Here is a 16,444-nt window from a genome sequence, read left to right on the forward strand (position 1 = left end):
TTCTATCATTTACCATAAAATATAATGCTAAGAAACTTGACTTCTAGATACTGCTTTCTAGGGATTATCATAAAGTTTAAGTTTTGCATTTTACCATCTAGGCGAATGCATTCCAATCTGTAACATATCTAAGCCCTATTCACCATGAACTGTAGTGTGATGTCACAGGTGAGGCAGGTACAAGATAGAAGGAGGCCTGTCATTGGACGAGAAGGGAGGATAGGTGGGAGAAAAGTTTGAAGGAAGAGGAGACTGGAACAGAAAGGAGGAAGAGACAGGAGGGACAGGATGAGAAGCCATGGCAGAACAATATGGCAGGTGATGTTCAGATTCTACGCTGTACCTTTACAGGTTGTTACAAATGTTCTTAAGGAATTGATGGTACTGGGCTTTACATGTTTAGGTGGCAATTAAATCTTCTCAATTGGGTCAAAGGTTATTGTTTTGTGTGTTCTTTTGTGTGACGGTTTGAGTGTAAGAAAGTGTGTGGTGGCTAGAGATACTGGGCTGCTGCCGAGCTGGGATGTGAATTTCAGGCAAGATATCCAGCAGATATCTTGGGGGCACTGTGGTGCTTAACCTAGTGGGGGATAAAAGACAATTTTTTTTATTTTTTATAATATTACAACAACAATAAACCTATGATTTACCCCTAATATTCTGTCATAATTCATATTAATGTATTCAAAAAGAATGTTACTGGTTTAGATCACTCAGTTCCTTCCATCTGTACGTCAATATTTCTTCCTGTTTAGTGGTAAATCATATTCCATAGCATGGACATACCACAGTTCAATCATTAACTTTCACAGAATATTTTCACCATTTAAGGCTAGCTTATAAAGCTTTTACAAGCAATCACCTATAAGATACTGCTATGAACATGTATTTTTAACTCTCTAAGAATTCTCTGAGATAAATGAACAGAAATGTACTCTCAAAATCCTATTATAAGTGGATATTTAGTTTGTTTATGAAATCACCCAGTCATAGTCTAGAATAATTCAACTTTGCATATTGCTTTTGACAACCTTTGACATCATTTGTTATCATTTAGTCCTTTTTAAGGTGCTCTAACAGGTATATTCTGACTTCTTCACCATCTTCCTAGTAGTAAATAAAAGTAAGTGCAGTTTTTGTGATTGTTCTTATTGACATATCTTCAATAAAATGTCTTATCAGTGTGTTCATTTCTTAAAACTAGAAGTTTTTGTTTTATGTTGAAATTGAGGGTCCATTATATTTCACTGATTTGAGCTTTAATTATTTGAAATTTTCACATCAGAATCTGCAGAGCACATCTGAAACTATCTTACAGGCCCTTTTAAAGAAAAAGGTGTCATTCTTGATATGATAGCAGATATTTTCTCTCATTACAATATTCCTATTGTAATAAAGAGTACACGTCTTCTTTGCAATAATATAGATGAAGCTGGAGTACATTATGGAAAATGAAGTAAGCCTTATAGAGATAGAAAAATCTTGCATGACATCAGCTATGTGGAGAATGCAAAACAACAAAACAAAACAAAAAAAACCATACATTTAAAGAATCAGAACCCAGAACCTATAGTCATTAGAAGTTTGACTGGATGAAAGGGAACAGTTTGATGTCAGTTCTCTAGGACAAATAACCTCTGGAGGTCACAGTGCAGGAACTGTAGGTAAATAGAATATGTTATCAATGCACTATCTGCTTGAACAAAAAGATAGAGCCTAAATACCTCACCATATGATAACCTGTGAGAGAATAGATATGCTAATCAATTAATTCAATAATTTCAGACTTCACAAATAACAAAACATAACATTTTACAACTTAAATATCTCATTTTGCTAGTCATTTGTTGATAAATAAAAGTGAGGGAAATTAATGAAATATAAAATATTTTAAATAAAGAGAAAACAAATTTCTTCCCTAAGGCATTGGAATATTAGATGCTTTCTGTCTCTTTTCCTTTCTACACAGCACACATTGGTTAATTTCTGCACAGTATAGCTAATATGAGTTTGCTATGTGGTCTCTTCTTTTTCTTTGTCTTTGGACACTTAGTTATTCCAGCAATCACTGTTAAAACATACTTTTTCTACACTGAATTATTGATCCTTTAAAAGAATTAGTGAAGTGATTATTAGTGATCATTAAATTTCCCAAGACAAAGATATAGAAATTGCCTCAAAAATATCCAGAAAGAATGGACCTCTCACAAAGAAACAAGAGTTAGAAAGTTGACTAACACTACAGATTATAAACAGGATCAAAGAACATACAAATTGATAACAATTCGCAAAATATATTCCTTAAAAATAAGAACTATTTGCCCATGAAACTATTTTCATCATAGACATAGAATTCCTTTTTCTTCTTATTAATGTGCTGCCAAGCATGAAACAAAAAACCCAGCCTTACATGCCCAGGCTAACATTCCATTGCTAAGCTATGTTCCCTTTCTATGGGGAAGTTCTTTATATGTTTACTTTTCATTTTCCCATTTTAAGAATTTATTGACTGAATGGGTGTGGGTGCTATACATGATATTTCCATAGGCAAAAGTGCTCATGAGGAAGTCGTAGCATGACATTATTATTACTCTCTGCTTCTTTCTTTTAAGACAAAGTTTCTTGATGTAACTGGAGCCAAGCTGCTGGCTAGCAAGTTGCAGCTTTTTCCTATCACCACACACAACATAGTTAGGGTTAGTGATGCACAGTTGTGCCACGTTTATCCTTTTAAGTGGCTACTAGAGATTTCAACTCATGTCCGAAATGCTGGCTTAGAAAGCACTCCTACCTGATGAGCTATCTCCACAATCCCTCTAACAGTTTTACATACAACAGCCTTAGGAAGAAAACAATCAAATCAAAAGCATCTGAAAGATTAGTGATCAGAATAGCTATACCCTTTTATCCAGTAATTTAATTCAAAGGTAAAAGAATCATGCTTTGTTGTGGGGAGGGCGGTAAGGGGAAGAGGATGGGGAGGGGAACATCCATATAGAAGGGGACGGGGAGGGCTTAGGGGGATGTTTGCTTGGAAACCGGGAAAGTTAATAACAATTGAAATGTAAGAAATAACCAATTTAATAAAGATGGAGAAAAGGAAAAAAAAAAAAGAATCATGCTTCTGATTCATTCTATCTTGGAGTGACTTAAAGGCTGCAAAACTTAGTCACTAAAGCCAATATTAAAACTCCAAAATATATACAAGGTGACAAATAAAATGTTCTTAAAATTAAAATATAAAGACATGCAGAACAGACTGGTCATTTTCAGGGGTTAGAAAAAGAATAGTTTTGGGAGAGGGGGTGTGTATGTGTAAGTCAAAACAGGCATCTTTGCACAACTAAAACAGAATACTCTGAACTTGTATCAATGTCCTGAACTGAGAATTCAGTGCAGTCCTTTAATACGTACCATTATGAGTAAGTAAGTGGGACATGAATTGACGAGCATACAAAAAGTTAATTTAAAATATGAATTGTTAGGGGCTAGGAACCTAGCTCAGTTTGTGGAAAGACTCCTAACTTGCACAAAGCCCTGGGTTCAGTCCTCAGCACAACATGTTCATCCGTTTTGTTTTTTGTAAGACTATATTTTAAAAGTCATTCTCTAGATATTATGAGTTTAATATTTCACAAAAATGTATTTTTTAACATTTACGGCTTTTTATGAGATAATAAATTATTTGACAATGCAGATATTTCTTTTCAAATAATGAAACTTGGCATGAACATGAAGTGGGGAATTACGTTTTAGAAATAATTCAGATAAATAAAATTCAGACTTAGTTTAAACAAAAACGTTTAGTACAAGAAAATTTTACCCTTAACAGTAGATTTTAATAAAAACTCCGGTGCATGCATAATAGTAAAAGGCTGTCACTTAGGACTTGATGATTCCTGGAGAACTACTGTTCTTCAGTTCATGTTAGCAGTTTTGGATAGGTGAAAGAATGCAGCAGGGGGCAGCAGCACGAGTGACAGAGATATCAGCAGTGGTGTGGATGAACACAGCAGCAAGGCATCATGGTAATGGAAAAAAAATTAAAGTTTTTCCAGGCTGTTATGTTAAGTGTCACCGAAACTTAGGGAGACTTATTCTTATTCAAGTAACTTAGTCAAGAAAATTTCACATAAATATGACCAGTGGATTTTCTCTTAATTGACTCTAGAGCTAGTCAAGCCAATAACCAGTGTTTACACCCCAAGGATGTATATAGAAATATGGAACCATGAATGAGAAGTCCTTGTACAAGGATAAAAGTCATAAATCTTTGGAGAAATGGTTTGTTCCACACAATAGTGAACAAGTTTCCCCAGATCCTTGTGGTCTAATGGAACCTTGGTCACTAGCAAAGGAATAAACTGCCTTCTATATTGTAGGCAGACTATGGTTAGCAAGCCATCATGTGGAGGAGTTGGCAAGTTGGGAGTAGTATGTCTTATCTCTAGTGTGTATTGGTGTGTAAGTTCCTTTTATTTCTTCAAGTAACTCAAGTTTATAAAGCTTACATTTTCTTCAATGAATAGCTTCTAAAAGTCTTACATATGAGTAAACTGCATTTTACTGAAATTCTCTACAACATTGGTAATTATTTGCTGACATTTAGAATGCTCTAAGATTTATTTTTTGTCTTGGTATTTACAACATTAGCTATATGATTACTGAAAATACCACTGACAAATGTGAGAATGTATTATAATGAATAAATCGCTTCTTATATTTAATTAAAAAAAAAAAAAAAACAACCCGGGGCTGGGGATTTAGCTCAGTGGTAGAGCGCTTACCTAGGAAGCACAAGGCCCTGGGTTCGGTCCCCAGCTCCGGAAAAAAAAAAAAAAAAAAAAAAACCCATTCAGCATAGTGAAAAAAAAATCAGTATTTCTTCAATAATACTGGGACATTCAACATGGCAGTTCAAGCTCATATCTCTTTCTCAGTAACCATACAATTCTTCAAAATATCCTCAAATTTTAGTATTTTCTACTGAACAGCTGTACACTTTACCATTTAAGTGCTTCTTCGGTCCCATTATCATAGGTCTGGATTTCTAAAGTCATTTTAATTCTGATTTAAATGGAATAGTAATACATCACTTTCTCTCTTCTTTTCTGTGCTCCAGCCCTTCCTAGGTAACCCATCTCAAACTACTCTATGTTCCACCTACTGCAAGTTTCTAGACTCTTCTTTTGTTATTTCACATGTTTAAGTACACATAAATCTATAATTGAGTGTCATAGTTAGGGTCTTATTGCTGTGAACAGACACTATGACCAATGTAAGTTTTCTAAAGGACAACATGTAATTGGGCCTGGGTCAGAGGTTCAAAGGTTCAGTCCATTATCACCAAAATGGGAGCATTGCAGCATCACAGAATCCAGACCGGCATGGTGCAGGAGGAGCTAAGTTCTATACCTTCACCCAAAAGGAGCCAGGAACAATCTGAACATTCAGGCAGCTAGGAGGAGGGTCTCCAACCCCACCCACAGAGATACGCTTCCTCCAACAAGGTCACACCTTCTAATAGTGCCACTCCCTGGGCTAAGCATATGCAAACCATCACATTCCACTCCCTGGCCTCCAGAGGCTTCTTTAAACACATGAGTCTATGGAGGCCATACCTAAACTTTGCATAATAAAAAAGTATATTTTGTTCAAGTTCAAAGTCCAAATAGTCTATAGCAGTATCAACAATGTTAGAAGTCCAAAGTTCAAAGTCTCTTCTGAGATCCATCTAATCACTTAATTGTAATTCCTGAATTAAGACTTGCAGCTACCTGGGCAAACTCCAAACTCTGCCCACTCCATGTCTGATGTCAAAGTGGTCCTTCAGATCCAATCACCGTTAGCAGCTTTCCTCAGCAAATAGCCCGTGACTCTGGCATATTTAGTATTTTTGGGTCTCCAAGGCAGCTTCAATGTTATAGCTTGTTTCAATGTTTGGGACCCAAACATGATCCCCCAAAGGGCTGGCTTCACTTCTCCAGCTCTGCCTGAAAGACCCCAGCTTAGCAGCAGTAACGCCATTTTGCAAGGCTGTTTCAAGAAGGTAGCTAGGAAACTTGCCCCTGGGCTGAACCCTTGGGGGGCCGAGTCAGCCATTATGTTTCAGGAAGGTAGCTAGGAAACTTGCCCCCGGGCTAAACCCTTGCCACATTAGAATCCACCAATTATATCCCTGTAACCGTGCATCTGCTTCTGTATGCTTGCTTCTGCTCCCCAGAATCCTATAAAAAGCCCATCCTTGGTTCCGTGGGGCGCGCCAGTCTCCCGAGTGACTGAAGCGCCCACAGGTGCCTGTGCCTGTGTATCCCGACAATAAACCAAATCCTCTTGCTGATTGCATCCTGTGGTGTCTCGGTCTGGTCTTTAGAGTTGGAGGGTCTCCATCCCGAGGGAAAGTTCTACCTGAGAGCTTTTCATTTGGTGCATTGGCCGGGAAAGGAGATCCTCCACCCAGGGACCACCGACCACCCACTGGGAGGTAAGCCGGCCGGCGTCTGTCTGATTCTGTCTCTTTCTGCCTTATTCTGTCTGTTCTGTGAGCGCTCGGCCAGGTCCACTGTGAGCGCTCAGCCAGGTCTGTTCTGTGAGCGCTCAGCCAGGTCTGTTCTGTGAGCGCTCAGCCAGGTTGTTTGGAATTTGGGCGGGACGAAGAAGGAGCTGATGAGCTCAGACTTCTCGCCCCGCAGCCCTGGAAGACGTTCCAAGGGTGTTAGGGGCCCGACTTTTCGGGGCCCAATCTGGGACTCTTGTTAGAGGAGAAAGATCCGGACTAACGGCACCTCTGTCTGTATTTTTGGCTTTCAGAGGGCCCCGGACCTTTGCCACCTCCATCTGACTTTTTGCTTTCAGTTTGGTACCAAAGCCGTGCAGCACGCCTGTCTGTTGTTTGTTTGACTGTTGGTGTTGTTTGTTTTCTCTGTGTTCTAATCTTCCTTAGAACTAACATGGGACAGTCTCTGCCTTTGTGAAATCAGAGCCTTCTAAGAAACCTGTCCTCCCGGCAGACCCAAACTCCCCTCTCATAGATCTTCTCTCTGACAGGCCCGGCTAAAACGGAGGAGGCAGAGCCGCCGGCCAAATCAGTTGCCGGGCCACAGTCTGATAAGGGTTTCTCCCCTGTCACAGGGAGATTGCGCAATAAGCGCGAGGTGATGCCAGATACAACCTCCCAGACTTTCCCACTTAGACAGGGAACCGGTGGCCAGACCCAATACTGGCCGTTTTCAGCAGCTGACATTTACAATTGGAAACAACACAACCCTTCTTTCTCCAAAGATCCGGTGGCACTCACCAACCTAATAGAATCTGTTTTACTTACCCACCAGCCTACTTGGGATGACTGCCAACAGCTCTTACAGGCCCTCTTAACCTCAGAAAAAAAAAACAAAGAGTGTTCCTAGAGGCCAGAAAACATGTTCTGGGAGATGATGGGCATCCCACCCAGCTGCCTGAGGACCAAACTGGGATTTTAATACAGCTGAAGGTAAGGGACACCTATGCCTTTATCGCCAGTTGCTTCTAGCGGGTCTCCGAGGGGCTATACGACGCCCTACTAATTTGGCCCAGGTAAAACAGGCATTACAGGAAGCAGGGGAAACTCCCTCCGCCTTTCTAGAGAGACTTAAGGAGGCCTACCGTATGTACACTCCCTATGACCCAGATGACCCAGGACAAATGACGAGTGTCTCTATGTCCTTCATCTGGCAGGCTGCTCCAGATATCAGGACTAAGTTACAGAGGTTAGAAAATTTACAGGGCTATACATTACAGGATTTACTTAAAGAAGCTGAAAAGATTTTTAATAAGAGAGAGATAAAAAAGAAACAAAAAATTGAGTCGAATCTTGGCCGCCGTAGTTCAGGGCCAAGAAAGGAAGGGAGATGGGGGGGAGCTCGAAAGGGGCTGAAGCTGGATAAAGATCAATGTGCCTATTACAAAGAGAAAGGGCACTGGGCCAGAGAGTGCCCCAAGAAGCCTGGCGGACCCCGAAAGCCTCGACCACAAACCTCCCTCTTGGCTCTAGATAAAGATTAGGGAGGTCAGGGCCAGTAGCCCCCCCTGAGCCCAGGGTAACACTTAAAGTTGGGGGGCAGCCGGTTACTTTCCTGGTAGACACAGGAGCCCAGCATTCAGTCCTCACCCAAGCTTCAGGACAACTCAGCGACCCGACGGCCTGGGTACAAAGAGCTACTGGTGAGAAACAATACCGATGGACTACGGACCGCCGGGTTCAGCTGGCTACCGGTAAGGTGACCCATTCCTTCTTACATGTTCCGGACTGCCCGTACCCTCTGCTGGGCCGTGACCTGCTCACCAAACTAAAAGCACAAATTCATTTTGAGGAAGGAGGGGCCCGAATAACTGGCCCCCACGGAACTCCCCTTCAAGTTCTAACCCAACAATTAGAGGATGAATATAGACTATATGAACCGGGACAGGACAAGCCACAATCCCTAGAATAGACACTTGGGTCACGAATTTTCCACTGGCTTGGGCAAAGACTGGTGGGATGGGGTTGGCGCTCCAACAGCCCCCCTTAATTATACAGTTAAAGGCCACTACAACTCCAGTCTCCATAAAACAATACCCCCTGTCACATGAAGCTTATCAAGGTATAAGGCCTCACATTACGAGGCTTCTAGATCAAGACATCCTAATCCCCTGCCGGTCGCCTTAGAATACGCCTCTTCTGCCTGTTAAGAAACCTGGCACTGGAAATTATAGGCCAGTACAAGACTTGAGAAAGGTCAACAAGAGGATAGAAGATATTCATCTGACTGTTCCAAACCCTTACAATTTGCTCAGTAACTGTTCATCGATGAGAAACAGGGGTATGCTAAAGGGGTCCTAACACAAAGGTTGGGACCCTGAAAACGCCCTGTGGCCTACCTGTCTAAGAAATTGGACCCTGTGGCCTCCGGCTGGCCACCGTGCCTAAAGATGGTGGCTGCTATTGCTGTCCTGATCAAGGACGCTGAAAAATTGACTTTGGGACAGCCACTCACCATCCTAGCACCCCACGCAGTGGAGGCCTTGGTAAAGCAGCCCCCAGACCGCTGGCTCTCTAATTCTCGCACCAAGCCTTGTTACTGGATGCAGAACGGGTTCAGTTTGGGCCCGTAGTCGCCCTCAATCCTGCCACCTTGCTTCCTCTACCAGAGGAGACAAAACAGCATGACTACCTACAAATCCTCGCAGAAGTACATGGAACCAGGCCGGACCTATCGGACCAGCCTCTTCAGAATGCTGACCACACATGGTACACGGATGACAACAGCTTCTTGGCAGAGGGAGAGCGAAAGGCTGGAGCTGCGGTCACTACGGAGGACAAAGTGATTTGGGCGAAAGCCCTGCCTGCTGGTACCTCCGCACAACGGGCTGAACTCATCGCCTTGACTCAGGCGCTCAAGATGACAAAAGGTAAGAGGCTAAATATATATACAGACAGCCGTTATGCCTTTGCCACGGCACACATCCACGGGGAGATCTACTGGAGGCGGGGGCTGCTCACATCTGAGGGTAAAGATATGGCTAAAACTCTGGCCCTCTTAGAAGCCCTATTCTTGCCCAAAAGACTGAGTATTATACATTGTCCAGGACACCAAAAAGGGCACAACCCAGAGGCACGAAGAAACCGGCTGGCTGATGCCACGGCGCGAGAAGCGGCCATGAACAAACAAATCTTGCCCTTAAATAGCCCAGACCAACCCACGCCCCCACCAGTGGGACAAACCAGTTGGGTTTATGCCCATGAGGACATAGAGCTCCTAAAAAAATGGGGGCCATCTACCACCCTCAACTAAAACAGTGGGTCTACAAAGGACTTTTAAATTGATCTCCTTTTTACATAAATTAACCCATTTGGGGTTTAAGAAGATGAAAACCTTACTAGATCGGGAAGAGATAAATCTGTGTTTTTTGAATCAGGACAAAGCGATACAAAAGGTGACTGAGAGTTACAAAGCGTGCGCTCAGGTTAACCCGGGAAGGACCATGATTGGACAAGGAGTTCGTCCTAGGGGACACCGTCCCGACATCCATTGGGAAATTGATTTTACTGAAATTAAACCAGGTATATATGGATACAAGTATCTCCTAGTGTTTGTAGACACCTTCTCAGGATGGGTCGAAGCCTTCCCCACAAAACACGAGACTACAAAAATGGTCACCAAGAAGCTCCTCGAGGAAATCTTTCCCAGGTATGGCATGCCTCAAGCGTTGGGGTCGGACAACGGGCCTGCTTTCGTCTCCCAAGTAAGTCAGTTGGTGGCCAAATTGCTGGGGATTGATTAGAAATTACATTGTGCCTATAGACCCCAGAGTTCAGGTCAGGTAAAACACATGAATAGAACAATTAAGGAGACTTTATCCAAACTTACGCTTGCAACTGGCTCAAAGGATTGGGTGGCTCTCCTTCCCCTAGTTCTATATCGGGCCCAGAATACCCCGGGCCCCCATGGTCTAACTCCTTTTAAAATAATATATGGAACACCACCCCCATTTGTCCATTTCTTTGATTCAAACATTGCTGATTTTGCTGACAGCCCTTCTCTGAGGGCCCATTTACAGGCCCTACAGATTGTGCAGAGAGACGTCTGGAGACCTTTGGCCGCTGCTTACCAGGACAAGCTTGAGCATCCGGTGGTGCCACACCCGTTCCAGATTGGAGACACCGTGTGGGTGCGCAGACACCAGACCAAGAATCTCGAGCCACGGTGGAAAGGACCCTACACCGTCCTCCTGACTACCCCGACCGCCCTAAAGGTAGACAGAGTCTCGGCTTAGATCCACGCACCACACGTCAAGGCAGTCCGGTCTGAGGAATTGACTAATCACAACACTACACCCCAGACATGGAGAGTTCAGCACACTCCAAACCCCTTAAAGTTAAAACTCCTACGTGGCTCCTCCTAGCCCTTTTGTGGCCTAGAGTCAGTGGGGGAATAAGCCCCCACCAGACAGAAATTTCTTGACCAAGTCGAGTAAAAGATTTCACTCAAAGTTAGCAAAAAAAAAAAAAAAATGGGGGAATGAAAGACCCCAGCTTAGCAGCAGTAATGCCATTTTGCAAGGCTGTACTTAAGATGACTGGTTCAGGGAAAGGTTAGAACACTGAGTACACAGCGGCTGCCCAGCAAGATATGTTTGGTTGAAGGCCTGGCAACAGGACGACTGCGGTTGAGCACCTGACAATGAGAAAAGCCCCGGGAGAGGTCCCACACCCTGGTAGGGGGCCGAGTCAGTCGTTGTGTTCCAGGAAGGTAGCTAGGAAACTTGCCCCTGGGCTGAACCCTTGGGGGGCCGAGTCAGCCATTATGTTTCAGGAAGGTAGCTAGGAAACTTGCCCCCGGGCTAAACCCTTGCCACATTAGAATCCACCAATTATATCCCTGTAACCATGCGTCTGCTTCTGTATGCTTGCTTCTGCTCCCCAGAATCCTATAAAAAGCCCATCCTTGGTTCCATCCGCCGGTGCCTGTGCCTATGTATCCCGACAATAAACCAAATCCTCTTGCTGATTGCATCCTGTGGTGTCTCGGTCTGGTCTTTAGAGTTGGAGGGTCTCCATCCCGAGGGAAAGTTCTACCTGAGAGCTTTTCATGCCCTCTGTCACACTTTAACTTCAGGTTGATCCACAGATCACTGTTGCTGTTGTTCTTGGTAATCATCCCATGTTACCGGTGTACGCAGTTAAGTTAGCTTCAGGCAACTAAGTACAAATCTTTTATCTCAGGAAGATGTTACCAGGGACTGGTGTACTGCTGTGATAGGCCTGACCACGCTTATGTTTGGAAGAATGTGCATTTTGGGACTTTGGATTTGGAAAGCAGTGGAATGTTTTAAATGGAGCCTAATGGGCTATCTCGGTAGGAATGTTGAAGTCTTTGTTACTGATAGTGATTTGAATTATACAGGGCTGGCCCAAGGGGTTTCAGAGGAGAAGAATTCCCATATGTGCTGTAGACTGCTTTTGTGATATTTTGGTGAAGAATGTTGCTGCTTTTTGCTCTTGTCTGAAGAGTCTGCCTGGGGCTAAGGTGAAAAGACTCAAATCAATTAAATTGACAATGGAAGTCTCAGATATGCCCATCATAGATTTTGTTCTCTGGTTAAGTCTCATGAAGAGCCTTTTAATGAAAAAAGGGAAGTTGAAAAGGGAAAAATACAAACTATATGGTTTTAATATTAAAGGGACACCCGAGAGTGAAATGGAGCTGAATCCTGTGTTCAAGGATATTAAATTGAATTAAGGAAGTAATAACGTTGGGGCAAGATCCCACCCAGCTAAGTTAGCTCCAGGCAACTTAGCACAAACCTTTAATCCCAGGAGAAAGGCATACAGATCCCTAATTCCAAGGTCAACCTACAGAGCAAGATCCAGGACAGCCAAGTTTAGGCAGTGAAGTACTTAGAAAAAAGGAAGGTAGTGATAATGTGGTAGAACAAAGGGGCCATGCTCCACCTACTGCAAGCAGCAGAGCTTCAGCCATGTGTCTCTGGCTTTATATTCAAGAGGAAGAGGAGACAATTGATGCTGGTTAGCTGGAGCTAACAAAGAGATCAGCATCACTGAGGTGAAATCTTCTGGGAAGTGTTTTTTGAGAGCTGTGTTCCAGAGATGCCAAGGTTGTGCCTTGTACTGTGGCAGGACTTGGTAACATGTAAGAGTCACCCAGTTGGTACTGGTTTTGAAGGGATGAAGAGCAGCTGAGGCTCGGTACTGTGAGAGGCTGTGGAATGCCATTGGTATTGAAAGACCCCCAGAGAGGACCTTTCCCTCAGGAGGAGTCCCAAGCGCCCAATGACCGAGCCCACTCGGATGCAATCAGCAAGAGGGTTTATTGGAAAACACAGGTACCTGCGGGCACACAGTCTCTTTGGAGGACTTGCGCGCCCAGCAGCTCCAGCATGGGGCTTTTATAGGGATTGGGGAAGCAGAAGCGGGCATACAGAAGCAGATGCATAGTTACGGGGACTGGTGGATTCAAACGAGGCACATAGACATGTTCACATATGATTGGCTATTTCACATGATGAGGTAATAAGGTATAGCTACACACATTGGCAGGTTTGGGGCATCCTGGATGTCGGGGGCTGGGGGCTTATCTCTTCCTGCCAGGTGGCCTGTGAGTCAGATCCGGTACTCCTGGTCTGTTCTGCATTCCTTTCCTTTTATGGTCTGTTAGTTCTAGCGGCAGGGCGGGGCTGCCTGGACTTGCTTTTCACAGTGTTTAGCCCTGAGTCTGAATTTAAAACTTATTCTTTTAACTTCATATTTTTAAACCTCAAATCTGTATAATTTTCCTTTCAGTATATAGGTGCACCTTCAGTTGCAATTGGTGGCCCAGGACAAAGGAGTTGAGGTTTGGTACCATGAAGAGAGCCTAGGAGAGGCTATTGGTGAAGCCTAGATGCAACGGAAGACCTCAGTGTATTGGAGACACCAGTACCATGGGATGATCACCAAGAACAACAGCAACAATGTAGTGGATCAACCTGAAATTAAACAGCTACAGAAGGCAGAGCTGGAGAAGTGACACCAGCCCTTTGGAAGATCATATGTACATCCCAAATATTGAAATAAGCTCTAACATTGAAGCTGCCTTGGAGACCCAAAGTTATTAAAGATGCCAGAGTCAGGGTCTATCTGCTGAGAAAAGCTACTAACAGGGAGTGGATCCAGCTCAGAACAAAGAAGTTTGCTGTAGTCATCAAAGATGAAAAAGGAGTTGAAGATCTGAAGACCACTTTGACATCAGACATGTAGAAGGCAGAGTTTGCCCAGCTGGTTTCCTGTCTTAATTCGGGGATGGATCTCAGAAGAGACTTTGAACTTTGGACATTTGAACATTGTTGATACTGCTATAGACTATGGGGACTTTGGAAGTTGAACTAAATATATTTTTTATATTATGCTAAGTTTAGGTATGGCCTCCATAGACTCATGTGTTTAAAGAAGCCTCTGGAGGCCAGGGAGTGGAATATGATGGTTTGCATATGCTTAGCCCAGGGAGTGGCACAATTAGAAGGTGTGACCTTGTTGGAGGAAGCGTATCACTGTGGGTGGGATTGGAGACCCTCCTCCTAGCTGCCTGAGGCTGTTCAGACTGTTCCTGACTCCCTTAGGGTGAAGATGTAGAACTTAGCTCCTCCTGCACCATGCCGGCCTGGATGCTGTGATGCTGCAATGCTCCCACTTTGGCGATAATGTACTGAACCTTTGAACCTCTGACCCAGGCCCAGTTACATGTTGTCCTTTATAAAACTTACATTGGTCATAGTGTCTGTTCACAGCAATAAGACCCTAAGACACTGAGTCAGTAGTTGTTTTTCACACTCTATATATGGTGCCAGGATGTATATTGGGCCATTTTGTATAGGAGGAGCAAATAAGGGCTCATTATTTGGAAATGCTGATACTCCCTCTCTCTGTAGGTCTCTGTGTAGTGGTGAAACTCCATGAGAGAAGTCCACTGACTTCTTCTGGCCTTGCCTCCCAGCAGAGTCCCAGGTATTCTTGTTCTTGCCATAAAGAGAAGTTTCTTTGATGAAGGGTGACTACTATGTTTAGCAATAAAGTTGTCTCAGGAACAAGGAGCATCACAAACTGAGATACTTTGTTTTCAAAACTATATATGTGAATAAAATAAAAATAAAGCCCCTTCAGTAACCAGTGTCTTGGCTGCAATGAACTCAACTCTGTCCTGCTCTTTTCAATTCGAAGTTCTTTTTCTCTTCATCACACTTTCCTTCACTTTCCTCTTTGCTAGTCCATTACCTGTGTTTCTTCCTGCTATTTCTTACTTTATTATAGGAATTTTTTCCCTGCAATATGATGGACATAAATTTCCCTCCTACAAAAGCTGTTACCCCTTTTATTTGCAATATGATTCTCTTATTATCAAAATACACAGATAGTTAAAGGAGAAAATTTGAACTCATGTTAAATTTGCACTCTATTTTGAGATCATATTATAATTTACAACTCTGTCTCAGACCCGGGTGTCTCCTGATAATTCTATTTTCCCTATGGCTTTCTATGTCTAATTTTAATTCATGTCTACCCACCTCATTGGTCTGTTATTGTAACTTCTGGAGATGTCTGTCTTCTGGCTTCTTTGTCAACCAAAGCTAGTATTCAGCAGTCATCTTGGGTTAACAACTCACTATTACTTCACTTCATGCTATTCTAGAAAACCATTATGGACATCATACAGAATTTTAGGAGTAGTGTAATTCATATAGCAATCACTTTAATCTAAAACTTAATATTATTTTCTGTGTTTAGATCAATTTGCCTGAAAGCTACTAATTAAATTTCTGACATTACAATTAACACCTTTAAGTATTTGTACATGACTCTAATATATAATGAAAATTTCACTTATAGTTTAAACATAATTTTATCGCAGTACAAAAGACATTATGTTCTTGCCATAATATAATAGCTATTCTCTAGGCATATTTTTCAAATTTTCACTGTGTCACTTGAAAATTATCTGCATTTTCTTATGCTTATAAGTCAAATTTAACATGAAACAGACCCATGTCTAAATAAGTTAGGTTGTTGAAAATTAGGTCACATTTTCCGAGTGAGTATTCCAACTTCTGACTTTTGACATCTCTTTTCTCAACATGTCATTCATTTTTTAGTATGTTTCCTGAATTTCCTGTAGCAGTGGATTAAAGAACAAAACTTGATTTATTTCAGATTAAACATGTTTGGCATAGATTATAAACTCTGATTCTACATGGCAAACATTTTTATACACTAGAGATCAGCTGTAATATATTATAAATGGTGGGTGCATCTACTAGATGATTTAGTTATAGTGTACATTACTTTCTATAATTATAAACTTGAATAAGTTGCAAAAATGAAATTTGTAAGCCACATAAAACTCTTTTTTCAAACTTGCCAACAGATTATGCCCAGACACTTTTATTTTTCCTTTTCTTGCAGTATAGAATGACATGTTGAGAAAAGAGATGTCAAAAGTCTTGCAGTATAGAATGACATGTTGAAAAAAGAGATGTCAAAAGTCAGAAGTTGGAATACTCTCTCTCTCTCTCTCTCTCTCTCTCTCTCTCTCTCTCTCTCTCTCTCTCTCTGTCCACTTTGGTCTCAACCATTTGAAAGTAAGTTGGAATATCATTTCCATTAACCTGTATGTAATTTACTAATAACGAATATATTCTTAGAGTAGCACAATATTACATAAGCAGAAATATTATTAAATTAGTATGATTAATATTTAAAAGAAATAATAATGAAAAGAAAAATGCACATTTTTGTTAGATACAGAAGTTCTGAAGGGAAAATGCACTTTATTTTCATTGTCACACAAATTGTGTGGCTGATTCAAAATTCTTAGTCATCATAGATATCAGACTCATTTTGGGGACTTTAGAAAACACAACAGGAGCCAGAAAGCTA

The 16,444-nt window shown here is 42.0% G+C and overlaps 1 long non-coding RNA gene across 1 annotated transcript in view; it reads right to left on the reverse strand.

Moving 5' to 3' along the window:
• The window catches only part of LOC134479998 (uncharacterized), a 174,898-nt gene that overhangs the window by 109,454 nt on the left and 49,000 nt on the right, over positions 1 to 16,444 (reverse strand). The window lies entirely within an intron of this gene.

This window comes from Rattus norvegicus, chromosome 8, assembly GCF_036323735.1.
Source record: "Rattus norvegicus strain BN/NHsdMcwi chromosome 8, GRCr8, whole genome shotgun sequence".
NCBI classification, from domain to species: domain Eukaryota; kingdom Metazoa; phylum Chordata; class Mammalia; order Rodentia; family Muridae; genus Rattus; species Rattus norvegicus.